Source organism: Danio aesculapii, chromosome 24 (genome assembly GCF_903798145.1).
Source record: "Danio aesculapii chromosome 24, fDanAes4.1, whole genome shotgun sequence".
Taxonomy (NCBI): domain Eukaryota; kingdom Metazoa; phylum Chordata; class Actinopteri; order Cypriniformes; family Danionidae; genus Danio; species Danio aesculapii.
The window spans coordinates 18,899,755-18,916,820 of record NC_079458.1 but is presented as its reverse complement, the minus strand read 5'-3'; the positions used below and the strand labels follow the sequence as shown (position 1 = coordinate 18,916,820).

Sequence of the window (17,066 nt, the reverse complement as noted above, 5' to 3'; positions counted from 1 at the left end):
GAGATTAACCGATCTCGTTTCCTTAAAAATATTTTCAGTGGACGGCTCTAAAAAAACAAATATTTTTCTCAGTTTGAATTAGTTTTTATAATTTAAAACATCTATTGTGGCACAAAAAAATATATGGAGGTAAAAGGTCTTTCATTTAACCATCAATATCAATAAAAAAGGTTTTATTTCTAAATTGAAACTGGAACACACTATTTGTCTTTTTCAGATAGACAAGAACTGTATGACTTAGACAGAGTTTGTAAAATCCCGACTTTCCCCACCACACATTCCCCACAGTTCCCCTCCTTAAAGCAAAGCAATTAGACTACAGTCACCGCATGGACTCAAGGCTAGATTAATTTCTCCACACTGATAACAAAACACCCCTGTCCAAAGATGTCATTAGCTAAAAAATTGAATTATGTGATTTTTCTAATATGGAGAATAAAGTGCTCGCTGATCTCCATTCGTCAGGTTCCATCTGCAATGAGTGGGCTCGGGGGAGATTTCCTCATTCAGGGCGAATCTTTCAAGGTTGAATAAAAGAAATGGTGGTGGGTCCCTGAGAGAGGGAAGTGATCATCATTTTCACCTTCAACTTCTCTTTGATGTGGCAGAGTCAATTTTTAATCAGCTACCATCGGGCCTGGCTTCATTTCTCCTTACAAAGTCCTATTACTCCCCACTTTCTGGGAGGAGGTGATAAGGACAATGCTCTCCTCTCTCCCTCCGCAGAGCCTCACGTATGATGAGTCCCTTTGGAGAGGCTTGATAAAAAAAAAAAAAAAAAAAACGAGGGGACTGAGCCGGGAAGGATAAAGGTCACCTCTCTTTCTGGATTAACCCTTCACATCCCACTATGGCTAAAAGGGGTGAAGAGGATCTTGTAGGAGTCTGGGGAACCCAGGGGTTAACATCATCTCAATGAGACACACAAGGCGCTAGAGACCATTTCTGTTGGGATTGTAGATGCAGAAATTGAGATAAAAAAAAAAAACTTTAGGGGCACAAATGAGAACTGATCAAATAATGTTCTTCTTTAACCTTTTGGGGTTACATATTAATAGTCTGGCAACAGACTTTTTTACTAATAAAAAAAAAAGAGTATATATTTTTACTCAAAACATTAATCCACTGAAGGAGGAAATACTTTGACAAATCAGTAAAATAAAATAAAATATAGTTATTTGTTTATAAAATGATTTCAATAAATGTTAAATATATAAAAGGCTTTAAAAAATTGATAAGATATATATTATTGCAGGTTGTGATTGTGATTATATATATGTGTGTCCCACCAGTGACAATATAAAGTTATATCGCACTGCTACGAGTGTGATATTGAGTTTATACAACAGTTCGACCTCATAATCATTTACATAAAAAAGAAAATCAAACACGGAAAGTCTAAAAATCCTTTTGTATGAGGAACTACTTTTTTCTTTCATTCATTCACATCTGCAGCTAATGTCAGAACAGCAGAAACTGTTGCTAATTTCACCAACATACTTAGAGCTAGTATTTTAATGATTTTCTAGCGTAATATCTAAAGTCATGACAAAATAGGTGATTTTGCTCACATTTGAAGATTATAAGGCTGAACGGCATGAAATGCCATCAATCTAGAGACATTTGCAGTATTTTTTGTTGCAACTGGAATATCACAATAATTAATTATGAAAAAGCCAAAGCAAAGCAAACGCTACCAGATTACTATGGTATAAATTCAGCACTACAACATACAAAAGAGATAGATCGACTTAAAAAGTCACCTACCAGTTTTATAACGCTTTGATCAGCTGTAGTTTAAAATTACGCCTCCTCTAAGGGCTTATTATGCTGTCTCTGCCACCAGCTAGTGGATGGACAACATCAGCCGTCTTTGGCCTGCTCATTGACAGGCTAATGGCCGCTGACGTGCTGTCTCTCAGAAATAATAAATATTTAAAAATAGGCACTATCCTTATAAATAAATGTAGTTACATTCTAAACAACTACATTCTCGACCAAAAAAGCCTCAAAAGTACAATATGTTGTCCAACTGCTGTAATATCTGTCAAACTGTAGTGTCCTCTGCTTGTCGCTGTATGTGGGCGGAGTAATACACAAGGGTGAAGGGTGAAAAGGCTGGACAAGTGCTGCTATTTGCAGAATATCGCACGACTATCAGCCAATCAGATTCAAGTACCAGACAGAACTGTTGTATATAATATAATATAATATAATATAATATAATATAATATAATATAATATAATATAATATAATATAATATAATATAATATAATATAATGTTGTTATTTGTGCTTAAAATTATATAAATAAATGGGTAATTATATATATAAAAAAAGTCTTTACAACCATTAATACAGTTAATTGTACATGTTACTGAATGAAATCATAAAATTCTGTGATTTAATTATAACATTAGGTGGTTTCTGGTGATATTTGTTATGCCGTTTAACACACATTAATACTTTTATGACTTTCAATTTTACATTTGTTCTTCTATACATTTTACTTTTCACACACCTATTCTTAGTCACTCAGATGAGCCTGATATGCTAATTTCCAGACATCGTTCAAATGAGCTTGATCTTGACAAATACTCAAGATGAACATTCAGGTTCAACTGCATAAGAAAAGGTGAAAGAAAGCTTCCCCAAAGGCCAGTCGTGACCTAGGTAGGGTCGTGGAGTGGTTTTACATTTCTCCCCATCCTCTCTTCACTAATCAGAACTAGTTAGGCTTCCCCATGCATGATTCTTTGTCTGGAAATGAGCGCAGCCCATGACCCTGCATACAAGTTCACATTCAGATACCATAAAGCTGCAGTTGGTAATCAGCATAGAGTGGCCCAATCTGAGCTCAGCGTGGTCCAGACAGACATCTCTCAACCCTCATTTACAGTCCAATCAGGTGCATATGCCCCGCATCTGTCTGCCTTCCCTCCTTTCAAGCCAATTTAACGAGTGCTGCTCAGGTTTGGATTGCCACTACCTATAATGTTCCTTTAACGGGCAAGTTTGTTTTTCACATCCGCTACCCTTTCCTGCTGATTTAATGAAGTAAATTACATTTAGTGAAGGCAATGTTGAATTACATACAGTTCAGGATAGAGGGATATTGTTACCAGCTGGTTGATTGTAATATTTAGAAATACTGTTAATAGATCTGTCTTTTATTAATGTTTTTTTGTGAACTAATATATTTTAGCTGAACTATGATTTGCTACTAACAATAATTAACATGTCATAAGATTTCAAGAACATATTCTAGACAATATTTGATCAGAAAAAAACATGTCTTATGTGTGATGAGCATTATGCCTCCTAAAATAAAAAGGGTGTCCCTTTTAAATGCATATGTCACCCATAAAAGTGAATTTTGCTAACATTGTGTGGTGTACTATATCAACTAAGTATAGTTTTAAATTATGCAAAACTGCAAATTAAATTTCCTGAGCCCTTTATAGTGTTCACACTTAGTTTGGTTCAATTGGTTTGTTGGCTCAGACTAAAAAATAAATAAATGTGTCCACAAAATTCAGGTTTATAAGTCACATGTGAGCTGAATAAATACGCTTTCTATTAACACACTTTATTAGGGTAGAAGAATGGCTATATAGAAAAAACTATTTCAATATCTAAAATCTGAGGGCTTAAAAAATCTAAATGTTGAGAGATTAGTCTTTAAATTTGTCCATATAAACTTCTTAGCCATCCCTGCAGGCACAGGATGTCAACATGATGTCATATTGACGTCGTACCCCTCAATGTACCCCAACGTTGTGGGGACGGATTGGATTTTGTTTGGAAATGAAAATCAGGTTGACGTCAATGTCCAATGTCCAACCTAAAATCAACCAAATATCAACGTCTAATCATGTTACACCTTGACGTTGTGTGGACGTTACCACTGACTATCTATCAGACGTTGGATTTTGGTCACTTTTCAACACAACCTAAAAATCAAATACCAACGTAATTTGTCGCTATTGGATGTCAGAATAATGTTGTCTTTAGACTCTGGCTAGACATTGAATTTTGGTCACCTGACATCATGACCTAAATTGAACCTAATTTTAGCATCTTATGATGTTGTGTGCCTGCTGAGATGCATTTGTTTTGATATACATTTCGTAAGATATTTACATTAAAGAGTAATGCAACTTTTTGGCACTTGGGTGCTTTGTTTAGATTTCAATAACTACAACTTTGACTTTTTATTCAGTTTGTGGCCTCTTTTTATTCGTAAAATTGTAAGCTATGACATTGTCTTCCTTTTTACTACAAAGACACTGTTTTCAAGCATAAGTAACATAATAAACAATGTAAACAATAGGTCTCCAGATGAAACGGTAACAAACAAATGAATAATCACTCATAGTTCAACACTACTGTGTCAGTGGACTAAATGTGTTTGATGGGATGTTGTTCTGAGGAATCTTAACTTTCAAATTAAAGCCTGATGTACAGCAATGAATGCGCGTGTGTCTTTATGATGTTATTTCATCATATGGAAATTATTGTTGTGTCTTTGTGATGTTATTACAATGATATAAACTCCATATCTAATAAGCATTTTCTGTACAACTTGTACAAATTTAGCAAATACATTCTTTATAAGCTTCCCATTAATAAACAACTAGCTAAAAAAGGGCTGCTTGAGGGTTTTAGGTTTAGACTGATGTATAGTTTGTCAATATTACTTGTGTTCTTTTTGATGTAAACTGTTAATAAACACTTAAATGTGCAAAAACAGTGCCACAGTGGATACACGTCCTGATGCTGGTTAAGAAAAATCGATAATTTTGACCTATACAATGTATTTTTGGCTATTTTCAGAAATATACCTGAGGAACATAACAGTTTGTTGTCCAGAGTTACAAATAATTACAATATTTTTTTGATTAGCTGGAAGGTCGTCATAACACAAGTTTTAAACAGTTATTATTATTATTTTTATTAGTATTATTGTAATTTTAAATGACACCCTTTAACCACATTTTGGCAACAAAAACTACTACTGAAAAAAACTGAACAATTATGAAAATAAATAAAAATTAGGAACGCTAACATAAAAAGTAAAGCAAATCTATAGAACTAAATATAAAATAAAACTGTAATAACCATAATTTAAGAAAGATTTCAGAAGCTTTCTGAATAAAATATCCAATCCATTACACAGACAGGCAGAGCAAGAGAGCAAGATAAAATAAAAAAGGGAGAAAAAACAGCGGGTGTTCTTGAATGCAACACAGATCTATGGTGAATGATGTATTCTGACTCCTTTATGACTGTGGAAATTTCCCCCACACAAACACACAGCTGGTTCGATGATCCTCCTAAATGCCTGTCATTTGCTAAGAGACTGTATGGTTACTTTCCTAAAACAGAGCAGAAATGAAGGGCCAAGCTGGTGTGCCCATCGCCCGTGTGCCTCATCTTAATGTCGTTTCAAACAGCCTGAGTTCAAGGTGAGAAAATGAACACATGTGTAATGCATTTGCCTGCGCGTATATGGCACGAAGGGCCTGGAGTTATTTTCATTTTCAATGGTGAAATAAAATAATGCACCATAATCTCATGGGTAATTGTCAACATCCCTGACTAGAGAGGGATCGCACAGTTTGCGTATAGAGAGGGGGGAAAAAAGCAAATTTTGGGAGGGACGAAAGCAGTGTATGGCAATATTTTCATGGTACCATCATTTTCCAGAGGACCACACGCACTACGACCACATCTTCATTAACTCAAATTATAGCAGGAAGTCAGGGAGGAGACGATACTGGTCTCATTTTTTTCTTCTTCTTTTAATAAAAAGTGCTTGCTATGTTGGAAATGAGAACTTATGTTCGAGAGGGGTTTTTTTGAGGCGGGAAGAGGGCAAAATTAATCCCCCTGCTAGGCTAAAATGAGTTAAAAACACATCAAAAGCCAGCTTAACCTTAGAAACCCTCATCGGGGCTTAAACAACAACAAATGATGATTCCACACCATTGTTTCCAAGAGACTCTTTCTTCCCGGTACTTTTGGCTTTGGCTTGGAATCTTAAAAGCCTGTGGTTTTATTTTTAATGACTATGCCATGGATGTGAGGCTAAGATGTGTGTGTGTGCATGCATTAAAAAGGAGTATTTTTAACTGTGACATTGCAAATGACTAATACCACTAACAAGCCATGTCTTCCCTCATTAAAATGTATAATCCTTGGGTTAAAAAAAATAATAAATCAGTTGGTTAATGTTGCTTCGCCTCTTGCGGATGAGAGTGAATGCCACACTAAGAGTCCTGCATCTCCAAACAGTCCCTCATTAACACAGGGAAACGGCTTCTTTTCTTCACAGAAGGGCCATTTCAAAGAGCAGTCTTAAAGGTCTATTTGTTTAGCCAACAGAGCCTGGGCCTTTTTCAGTTTTTTTTTTTTTTTTTGCCTATTATTTATTCCATGGCATTCACTAACATCCGAGACACATTTCTACTTAAGGGTGTCTATATGTGTGTGCGCGATTGGCAGTGAAAGAAAAATAGGGGTTGTGGAGTATAGAAGTTCATTGGATGATCAAACAGAAGAGCAATCAGCTCTTTTCTGGAGATGCAGAAATGTACAAATCACGAGCATTGGTGTGTTTGATTTTGTATGCATGCTGTACGTACAGAAAGGTCTTTAAGTAACAACAGCAACTTCATTTTTAGTGGTGCTCGCTGTGACAAACATCATTACTCTTGCATGTTCTCAGAGTTATGGACTTGATAAAAGCTCTAACTGTAACTTTTAAATTATGCAAGTCATCTTGTACAGTTTATGAGACAAACATGAATGATATCTCAGATCATGGTTTTGATTATACATTTCTTTAGACACAGCAAAAACACAACATCCCAGAAACCACTAATAAAATATAGGAATTGTAGAGCAATGCCTTGATAACCACACAACAGGGACTCTCAACCGGTGGGCCGCAGCCCACTAGTGGGCTTCAGCAATCCCGCGTGATTTATATATAAAAAATGATAATACTATACTATAATTTTTGAATTTCATTATTAATATTCTATATTAACTCAGCGCAAAAACAGCATCATGGTCCACATAGTACACGTAAGTCTGTTCATTCACACACTATGTGAGAAGTGAAAATATCTCTTTGTGTATTTTTGTGTGAACAATTTAATATATCTGCATAGTTGTCCAATCGAATGTCCTGTGAGCGTTTTATAACAGACGCACACCCATACAGCAGGATCTAGAGCGGCTCAATGGTGTTTCTGCCATAGAATGTAAAATAAATTTGCACATGAGCTTCAGACGCAGTACTGGCGGACCTGTTCACTGTTCCTGTCAGCGATCTCCCAATAATATCCAGCTGCAAACTCATCCGCCATCAGATTGATGCATTTTAAGAGATTTAGGGTGTTTTACTGTATTTTATATTTGTCTGTATATTTTTGAATAGAAGATATTTATTAGTAGATATTCAGTCAGTACAGTTTAAAGCAGAAGCTGGTTTTTTGCAATCTCCCTGTTGACCAGTGGTTTTCCTAGAATCTGTGTATGTTTTTTCTAATATATAAAATTATAAATATATAGTTTTAGTTTTATAATGTTTACAATTAAATAATAAAAAAATTATATATATATATATATATATATATATATATATATATATATATATATATATATATATATATATATATATATATATATATATATATATATATATATTATAAAATGCTGATAATAGAAAATAACAGAAGGCACAACAAGCATTCATGCAAACATTTTGGAGAAAATGTCAGACAGGTGGGCCTTCAAAAATTGATCGGGGAAAGAAGTGGGCCCCGAAGTGAAAAAGGTTGAGCTAGTACTTCTTTGAAGTAGGAAGACAAACATAAAACTACAATAGCATATCAAAATAAAGAATAGAAACAAAATATCATAATAATTTAAACTGAAATAAACAATGTAGAAATAAGAACGTGAACATTTCAGACAACAGTGTTTGACATAAAAACACACACAGACAAAGGGTCACTGTGGTAGACAGTAGGGAAGCATACAGTAATACACACATGACACACACACACACACACACATATAATTGAGTTTATCTACTGTCTCTCAGGCTGTGGCACATCCACACATATCTGGCAGCCAGTGATGCTGTCTGTCCCTCTCCTAGAATAATTTTCATTTGTTCCTCTTCAGTCATGTTTAGAAACTTCTCTCTGTAGTTTGTGAGTTTGTTGAAATATGTGTCAGGGGTTGATTTAAAGTGTTGGCAGTGAAGCAGAAAGTGCACCTCTGTCTCGATCTTGCCTATCCAAAAGTGAACATCTCTCCTTCTTTCTTTCTTTTTGTTATTTTGCCTACATATTTGATGCTAAAATGTGAATATCATGTGGTAAAATTTGTTATGCATTTGATTGGAAATGTTCAGCACAGGAGGACTTGGTGCCCAAAAAAGTCAACATCTGGGGTGTGGAATTACTTTGGATGGAGAAAGGCTGTTGTATTGCAGAATCAGGTAATTTCTAAGACCTGTGAGTCACATACCGCATCTAAAACAGCGAGGTGCATCACTTCCTTCAACATTCAACATGCTCTGAGCATGTTCTTTTGTCATTGAACGGCACCCACCAACTGTTTTCCCAGAGGATAACAAACTAACAAAACATTGCTGTAGTTCTGATACAAGTTTTATTTATGGAGAATATTAAAAAGCACTGGGTGTTTGGGTGTTCTGTGTTCGCCTGAGGTAATTAGTCTACTGAAATGTGTATATTCTATACAAAGTATGAAGCTGATCGCTCAGTTCTTGTTATGTGACTCGCAGTGCGCTTCATTCTGAACTTGTGCATGCAAAAGACGCAATATGTGTCACAAAGCGGTCTAATATCTACGCATGGCAAAAACAAATCTGTGGACACATCCAATAGGGCACGCAACTACTTCCGACATGTGGTCAAACAGAACGTCGGAGCCTTACTTGTGTTTGATGCTACACACACACACACACACACAGTATATTTGTTTGGCCATAGGTCAGTTCTAGAGACAAATTGTTACACCTTTACTAGGTGATTTATATATATTTGCTTTATGTCTGTTTTAGAGACACGTTAAAGGTCTTTGATGAAGATCTAATTGTTTTCCTTAAGAAATATGTTGCAGATTTACACTGTAGAACGTCTCTGTGTGTCAAAATCGTGATTAAAATCGCAATAATGTTCAAGAAAATTTTGATCGATTTCTTTTGCCCATATCGCACACCCCTTATAACAATGCAGAACGCCTTAGAAACTGCAGAGAAACACTCTCCTAACTTTTAGCAACAACACAGAGCATTTTATTAACCACAGAGCATTACTCTGGCAACTACCCAGAACATACTAGCGACACACAGCAACAACTAAGTGCACTTTAGCAACTGCATAGAAACACCCTGGCAACCATCAATAAAATCCAACTGCATGGAAGGCTTAAGCTTCTGCCCAGAAACACCCTAGGAACCACAGAGAACATCATAGCGAATGCTTGGAACATCTCTGAATATGCAAAGCAAGACATTCACAACCAACTGGAACACGCAACTGCATGGACATTTGCTAAAAAACAACTCAAGAGTACCACTGTGAAGCATCTGAAGATAACATAAATATCACATTTATTTTATCCTCTCAACCTTTGTGAGGCACAAACAAAAAAAAACTACTACACACCAAGGGCAACACATTAATAACAGAATATTTTGTATGAACAAAAATGCAAAAAATCTTGCTAAACAATACTGCAGACGAAATGGTTTTCATTGTCATCATCGTAAATGATCGTATCTGTGTAAATCAGCCACCATCGTGTTCATTAAACGGGAAAGGGTGTTCTCTAAACAAAAGAAAAGAAACTGGCCAGCCATGGTGGCAACAAACTGGCCCAAAATAACAATGTATTATTAACATGCAGAGTGCAGGCAAAGGGTGAATCATCCCTTTGCTTATTTATGAGTAGAATCACTAGGCACAGATGAGAGCTCATTTTCTCAGTGAAATATATGGCCTCAGACCCCTGGCTGCAGTGCACACGTGCAGCCACACATACTAGAATACTCTTTCACAACTCACTATGGGACATGTATACACTTTCAAGGCCTACAATACAGAAACAACACTGTAAAGCAATGTGAAAAATAAATAAATAATAAATAAATAAATATGAAACTGCTGTTTACTATTTATAAGGAACCAATATTTTTAGAGTGTACGTTAATATTAATTGAAGAACAATTTTGGTGCTCTTAAAGGTACAGTACCTGAATCAGGTTCCGGGTCACTTCATTGACAGGCCACATCACACTCTGCATGTCTGAAAGCTTTCTCACAGGTGTGTCAACAGCTTGTTTCTGGTTCCAGGAGGCCGCGTTCAGTGATGAGGTGCAACGTTTCTCTCTTCTTCAAGGCAGTGGCAGGTCAGAGTGGAGTGTAACTGGGGTGGGTGTGAAGGCTCATGGGAAAGGAGAAACAAGTGTGAGATTGAGCATTGTGCACTGCCTGCTAACAGCTGCCGTTCCAGCTGTGTTGAAGACTTCTCTCCTTCTCCAGCCTCCTGTTCTTCTGGTTACTTCTGCTGCACAGCTGCACGGACACGCATCGGCTCCTCGTTACCTACATTGTTTATGGAATTATAGCACATTTGGTCTAATTAAGCACACAGCGTGTGTTTATGCATGTCAGAATCCACTGAAGAGAACGAGGCAATATTTATACAAGCCTCTGCTTGCCTGGAGCACAGCAACCCGCCTGTGAATATTTGGGGCACGTGTTGATCGTGTTCCACAAAATTGGACGGGGCACTTAATGAAAATTGCAACACTGTTGCTTCGCTTCATCGGGTTGTTGATCAACCTCCGACAGAACTTGCCATTCATAGCTAGACAGAGCGCTCGGAGCGGGCAACATGTCGAAGTAAACATGCATGACATTTAGGAGCCATTAATCGCCAGCCATTATGCCAGGGGTACATTTCTCACGGCTGGTTTCACGCATAAGGCTTTGAAAATGCAAATGGGATATATAATCTGTTTTCCTGCTCTTGTTTTGTTCGCTTTGAATGGATAGACATGATATAATGGTGCAATTTTCATATGAAAATGACCAATTTAAGGGATTAGAGCTGTTAATTTACAGCCGATTTACAGCGTGAACCATGAAACTACAAATAACAGCCTCCAAACATGATTAGACAATCACTTCATAGAACACACTGACAAGTCTTTGATATGGAACTCTGAGTGGCCATAAAAATAACACAACGCATCTAACAAACTGTTTTTTTTTTTAGCTTTGAGTTTAATGAAACTTGAGCTCTACTAATGGGAAATCTGGGACAAATGTAACTATTTTTATCGGGATGCTATACTGTATAAACAAAATTTTTGTAATTTCTTGTAATAGCTTAAAATGTGCAGAAGTTTATATTAAAAATGATATGTTTATATTGTATATGTTTAACCCAGTGGTTGGATTTTGCAATATTTGACACATATTTAATGTTAAAATTTTTGCACAATATGAGTACTTTAACAAATAAAATAAAACACACACACATTGAAACATACAGAAATATATGTTTTAAGAAAACTAAAGAAAATATTAGATTAAATCTTAGTAAGAGCATGATGAACCTGGAATTAATAAATAAAAACACAACCACAATGAATTCATTAAATGAACACATTAAGGCCCCTATCATACACCCGGCGCAATAAGGCGCAATGTGTATTTGGCACGATTTGTTGCTATTTTCAGACCAACGCAAGCGTAATTTTCACGTTTTACACCACGATGTTTAATTAGCAAATTTATTTGCGCAACTTTGTGGACTCATGGGTGTGCTGGTCTAAAATAGAGGAGTGTTAAGGCGCATTGTTGGTGCATTGCTATTTTGAAGAACTGAAATAGACTGTGCCATTGACCAACTGAAAGCAGGTCTAAAGTCCAGCATTAGTTATGTTAGTTACTTAATACACACAGGATGAACAGCAATACACAAATATCTTTACTTATGAAAAAATTTAAGGATTAAAATGTTACAAAAATTATTATTTTCTACATAAATATAAAAATCACTACCTACAAGCCTTCTTCATGCCTCCATGCTTTTTTCATTTCATTCATGACAATTTGCATGTGTATAATGTTATTATTATTAGCAGTATTTATTACATGCATATTTATTTTTGTTTTAATAAAAAAAAGTTTAGATTTGTCCACCTGTCGGGTTTTGGAGACGTAGCCATCACCATATGGGGCATAAGAATAGGACGAGTGTTTGGATACAACTTTTTTGACCACACTTCGTTATTATTGTTCATTTATTCATTGCTGGAAATTAGAGCTAAATTTAGAAATAGTTTTGAAACAAATCTGTGCTTAACAAACAAAATTATATATGTAGGCAAATCCAGGAAAGTAAAGGAGTAAAGAGTAAAAGTAAAGAGAAAGAGAAAGTTAAGAGGCCAAATGGAGAAGGCTCGTTTTTTATCCTCGTGCTGCAGACGGTCTGTTTCACTCTTTTCTCGCTAGTGAAGCATTCAGTTTTTTCCACTTACAATGTCCGCCATGTAAATAGCAAATGTGCCATGGTGCGACACACCTGACTCTTTAAAGGGAATGTGAGATGAGACTCTGATTAGTTTAATGCCGGTTATGCTCAAGACCCATAACTCTTAAAGAGAATAAGCATAACCCTGTTAGACCATGCGCTGGGGTGCAGAGCATACTTTCCCATCCTTAAATTAGCAAAAGGGGATTCGGACAGGCTCTTAATGCTTTTGCGCCATGCTCTTTAGACTTTGCACCTAGATCGCTAAAATAGAGCCTTAGGAGTAAACCTTTACAATGGCTCATTTACAGGCATCATAGGGAAGTTCCAAACTACTTTACAGTCCCCTTAAAACACACAGAACAAAAAGAAAGAAAGGTCTAACACTATATGTCTTAAACCTCTTATAGCATTTCTTTAAATATATTTTTCTTACATGCTTATAGATGGAAAGCAGAGCTGCAGAAACAGAATAAAGGATATGCTCTTCTCTTCTAATCAAAGATCTGAGACAATAATCTGTTGATACTGCAGGTGCATTATTCTCAAACGGCTATCAAATTAAGGCCTCTCATCACAAACTTCATTTGCACTCTAGAGGTTATCTGTCTAATCAAATGGCCTGTGGATGCTGTGATTACAAGCCTACCTAACGGTAATCAATAAAGTGTTTGTGAAGTATAATCATACGCAGGTCTCATCTGCGTAATTCCTCTCAGTCTCAGTCTGGACCTGCTTTAATCAGTACATACTTTTTAAATATCACAGAACTGATTATCAGGGGTGTAATAGTACATGCACAAGGCCAAAACAGGTCTTTTGGTTCCACTATGCATGTGTGCCGAATAAATACAGGGTTGTTAAAAAAATGCCATATGTGAAACTAAGTCTGTTAAAAATTGTCAACAGCAACTAGTTAGACTAACTAGTAACTCATTACACTCAACACTGATGTGGTAAGGCAAACAATAAATGCTGTTTAGATGCTCTCTGATGTGGCATGATAGTTCACTATAGCAGCAAGGCATGAATAAAGGCTATAAATCCTTCCTTTGTATTACTGTTTACTATTAAATACACATGAATGAACATTTCAAATTTTACACAATAGTCAAATCGTAATCGGATAAAAAATTCTGAAAAAAATGAATAAAATAATTAATCATTTTATTGAATTAAAATTCAATAACTTTCTTTTCAACTTAGTCACTTTATTAATACGGGGTTGCCACAGCGGAATGAACCGCCAACTTATCCAGCATATGTTTTACGCAGTTGTGCCCTTCCAGCCACAACCCATCACAGGGAAACACCCATACACATTCGTTCACACACATACACTAGGGAGAATTTAGCCTACCTAATTCACATATACCACGTCTTTGGACTTGTTGGGGAAATCGGAGCATCCGGAGGAAACCCACGCAATCACGGGGAGAACATGCAAACTCCACACAGAAACGCCAACTGATCCAGGCAAGGCTCAAACCAGCAACCTTCTTGCTGTGAGGCGAACATGCTACCCACTGCGCCACTGCGTAAATAGATAATATATATATATATATATATATATATATATATATATATATATATATATATATATATATATATATATATATATATATATATAAATTAATTTATTTATCAGTGAATAAATCCAAAGAAACCGACAGTTTTCAAGTGGTAAATGGTAAATTTACCTTTGGCTATTCACCAACTATTCACTGTATCACATTCACACTCATACACTCAGGCCAATGTAGTTTATTCAATTCACCTATAACGCATGTCTTTGGACTGTTGGGGAAACTGGAGCACCCGAAGAAATCCCACACTAACACGGTAAGAACATGCAAACTCCACACAGGAATGTCAATTGGCCCAACTGAGACTCGATCCAGCGACCTTCTTGCTGTAAGGCGAAAGTGCTAACCACTGAGCCACCGTGCCGCTATGCTACAATTTTTATTATTTTTCATTTTATTAATGTTTTATTTATTCATTTTCCTTCGGCTTAGTCCCTTTATGTATCAGGGGTCACCACAGCGGAATGAACCGCCCGTTTTATTAAAGCATTTAGCAATTTTTATTAGATCGAAACCAAAGACTGTATTGTCTGAAAATGTAAAGTACAAAAAAAGCTTTTATGTTTTCATTTTATTTATTTATTTTTTTTACAATTTTCATTCTGCTTATGTGCTCTAAAAAGGATATACAGCATCGTAGTGAATAAATGGTGACTTAATGAACTATCCCTTTAACGGTTTCTCCCACAAGCAATGTTAATTAATTGACTCAATGACCCATCTTAAGGAATTTCTAATTAACTTTGCATTCAAGAGTTCAAGTGAATGTTTCCCAGCTTGGCGTAATTATACAACAGCTAATGACATTCTCCAATATTAACCCACGTCCATAAAGAAGCAGAGTTCTCTCCCCTGACTAACTAACCTCGTTAGGTGTCATTTTCCACATCAAGGTGGAAATAAGCAACGAGAGAAGACAGTCTGGCCTTGGTGTACCACAGGGAACGTCTCACATCTATATGACACCAGCCACTCACAAAGAAACAGGCTAATCTTCATTAGGTCAAAGCGAGAGAGACAAAAAAAATCCAGGTGACATCCAATTACGTGTGGATCTTTGACAGGCTGTGTTCAATTAAAAGTTGCAAGTTAACAAGATATAGATTTGTATGAACTTTGGTGCGGGGAAAGCTTCCAGTGCTGTCATAGCGGAAATTCTGGTAATTTAATTCCAAGCCTAAAAGCTGAAGTATAAACAAGAAGAAGAAAAAAAACAACGCTGATGGATCACAGTCAGTCAACAGTACGATATTTTAGGCCGTAACTGCATTCAATCTAGCTCATTTCATTCATAAAAGGACGTGAATTATGGGCTGTTATGAATAGAGAGTGCAGAAATTAGAAATCAAATCCTGTCTGACTTTATTCTTGCCCTGCAATCTATGCAGATTAGACAGGGGCAATTTAGTCGCAGCTGCCATGCTCATTTTCCTGCCATTACACTGGAATGAAGTAAGACATTCCATTATTATTTAGAGCAGGAACGACGGCTAAGGGGGAAGTTGCTGGAAATTACGGTGATTTTTTTTTTTCTTCCTCCTCCATTTTTGGCCGGACTTAGTGCGGTCATTACTTCAAACATCTTAGTTTGAATCAATATCGGTAATGATTCATTCTTTTGATTAAGAGGCAACTCCATCTGTAGGTGTCAGGTAATTACCGCGATGACCTGTAATGAGAATATTTCACAAGACTCCCACTTCCACTTTTCCTTTCTGTCTCTATCTTTTTTTCTTTCTTTCTTCTTTTTTGGCTGCTGTAATTACCTCCTGTTCGCTTGAGATCTGTCCACAGTTATCAGTCACTGACACTGGACTCGCTGGTCCTGCAGTGCCAGATTTACCTGAGCGCCTCGCAAACCTCATTAGACACATCAACTGATGCGGAGACAGTACATCAGACAATAACCGAGGACGTTTTCAAGCTCTCAGGGGGAAGGGAAGATTCAGGTGAGGCTTTACACAACAACTCGCAATAAAGGGGTTTGCAGTAAGAGAACAAAACTCACATGGAGATTGGCCCAGTTCTCTTCAGTTCTCTCACAATATCTCTGCTGTTGTAAAAGTAGACTCATTTGAAATGAGATCAATTTGTTTAATTAAAAAAAATAATAATCTCATTAGTTTGAAGTATTAATTTTTTAAGCAATTATTATTGCACTCTAAAATCAACCCAGGCTAATTCTGATTACATACCCCTATATACATTTCTAGAGATTGCCAAATACATCCCCGGAGGTACGTTTTCTAGCAGTTTTTGTTTTCGCAAATTCACCAGAGACTATTGTGTAAGCTTTTTGAGATCTTAAATTTCTCTCGCGAGTGCCATTCGTGCCTGCTGTTCTTGCGTAAATCCACCAGAGGTCACTATCGACTGACTGACTAAATGACTGACTAAATGACCAACCTACTGATCTACCCTAAACCCAACCAATAGTGTTTTCAAAAGCACCGACTGACCCGCCCACCCACTTTTCTGAACCCAACCAACATTTTTAAAAAGCAATTCAGAAAAAGAAAAACCCTCAAGGCAGCATTATTTTTACAACATTTTCAGATTTTACCACATTCTCACCCTGTTATTTACTTGTTTAATTTTTTTGGCATTTGTTTTTGTCTTACCTTTTTTCTGGAACCGTTCTTCACTGAACTCAAATCCTGGCTTCATGGTCAGCTCCTCTTTGCATCTAAAGTCCGCCAAAGTACATGGCGAGCAAACTGGACAAACTGGTAATGGTGGGAAAGCCATCCATATGGAAGTAAGCGGTGAGCTGAGAACTCAAAAAGAAACTGTGTCATACTGCACCGTAGCATTTTTTAAAGACGAAATGCAGCCATACATACTTCTGGCTACATAATTCGCGATCTCCAGGCAAAAAATGCTGGTATA

The 17,066-nt window shown here is 36.5% G+C and overlaps 1 long non-coding RNA gene across 2 annotated transcripts in view; it reads right to left on the bottom strand.

The window, feature by feature from the left end:
- LOC130218879 (uncharacterized) overlaps nt 1–16,995 on the bottom strand; it is a 76,130-nt gene extending 59,135 nt beyond the window's left edge. Inside the window, exons 1-2 of one of the 2 annotated variants that reach the window (XR_008836005.1) lie at nt 16,799–16,995; nt 10,301–10,652 (exon numbers count right to left, since the gene is read on the bottom strand). This is a non-coding gene — a long non-coding RNA (uncharacterized LOC130218879). The remainder of the gene's footprint in view (nt 1–10,300; nt 10,653–16,798) is intronic. The other variant, XR_008836006.1, reaches the window with a different exon arrangement.
- Between the last annotated feature and the right edge of the window lie 71 nt (nt 16,996–17,066).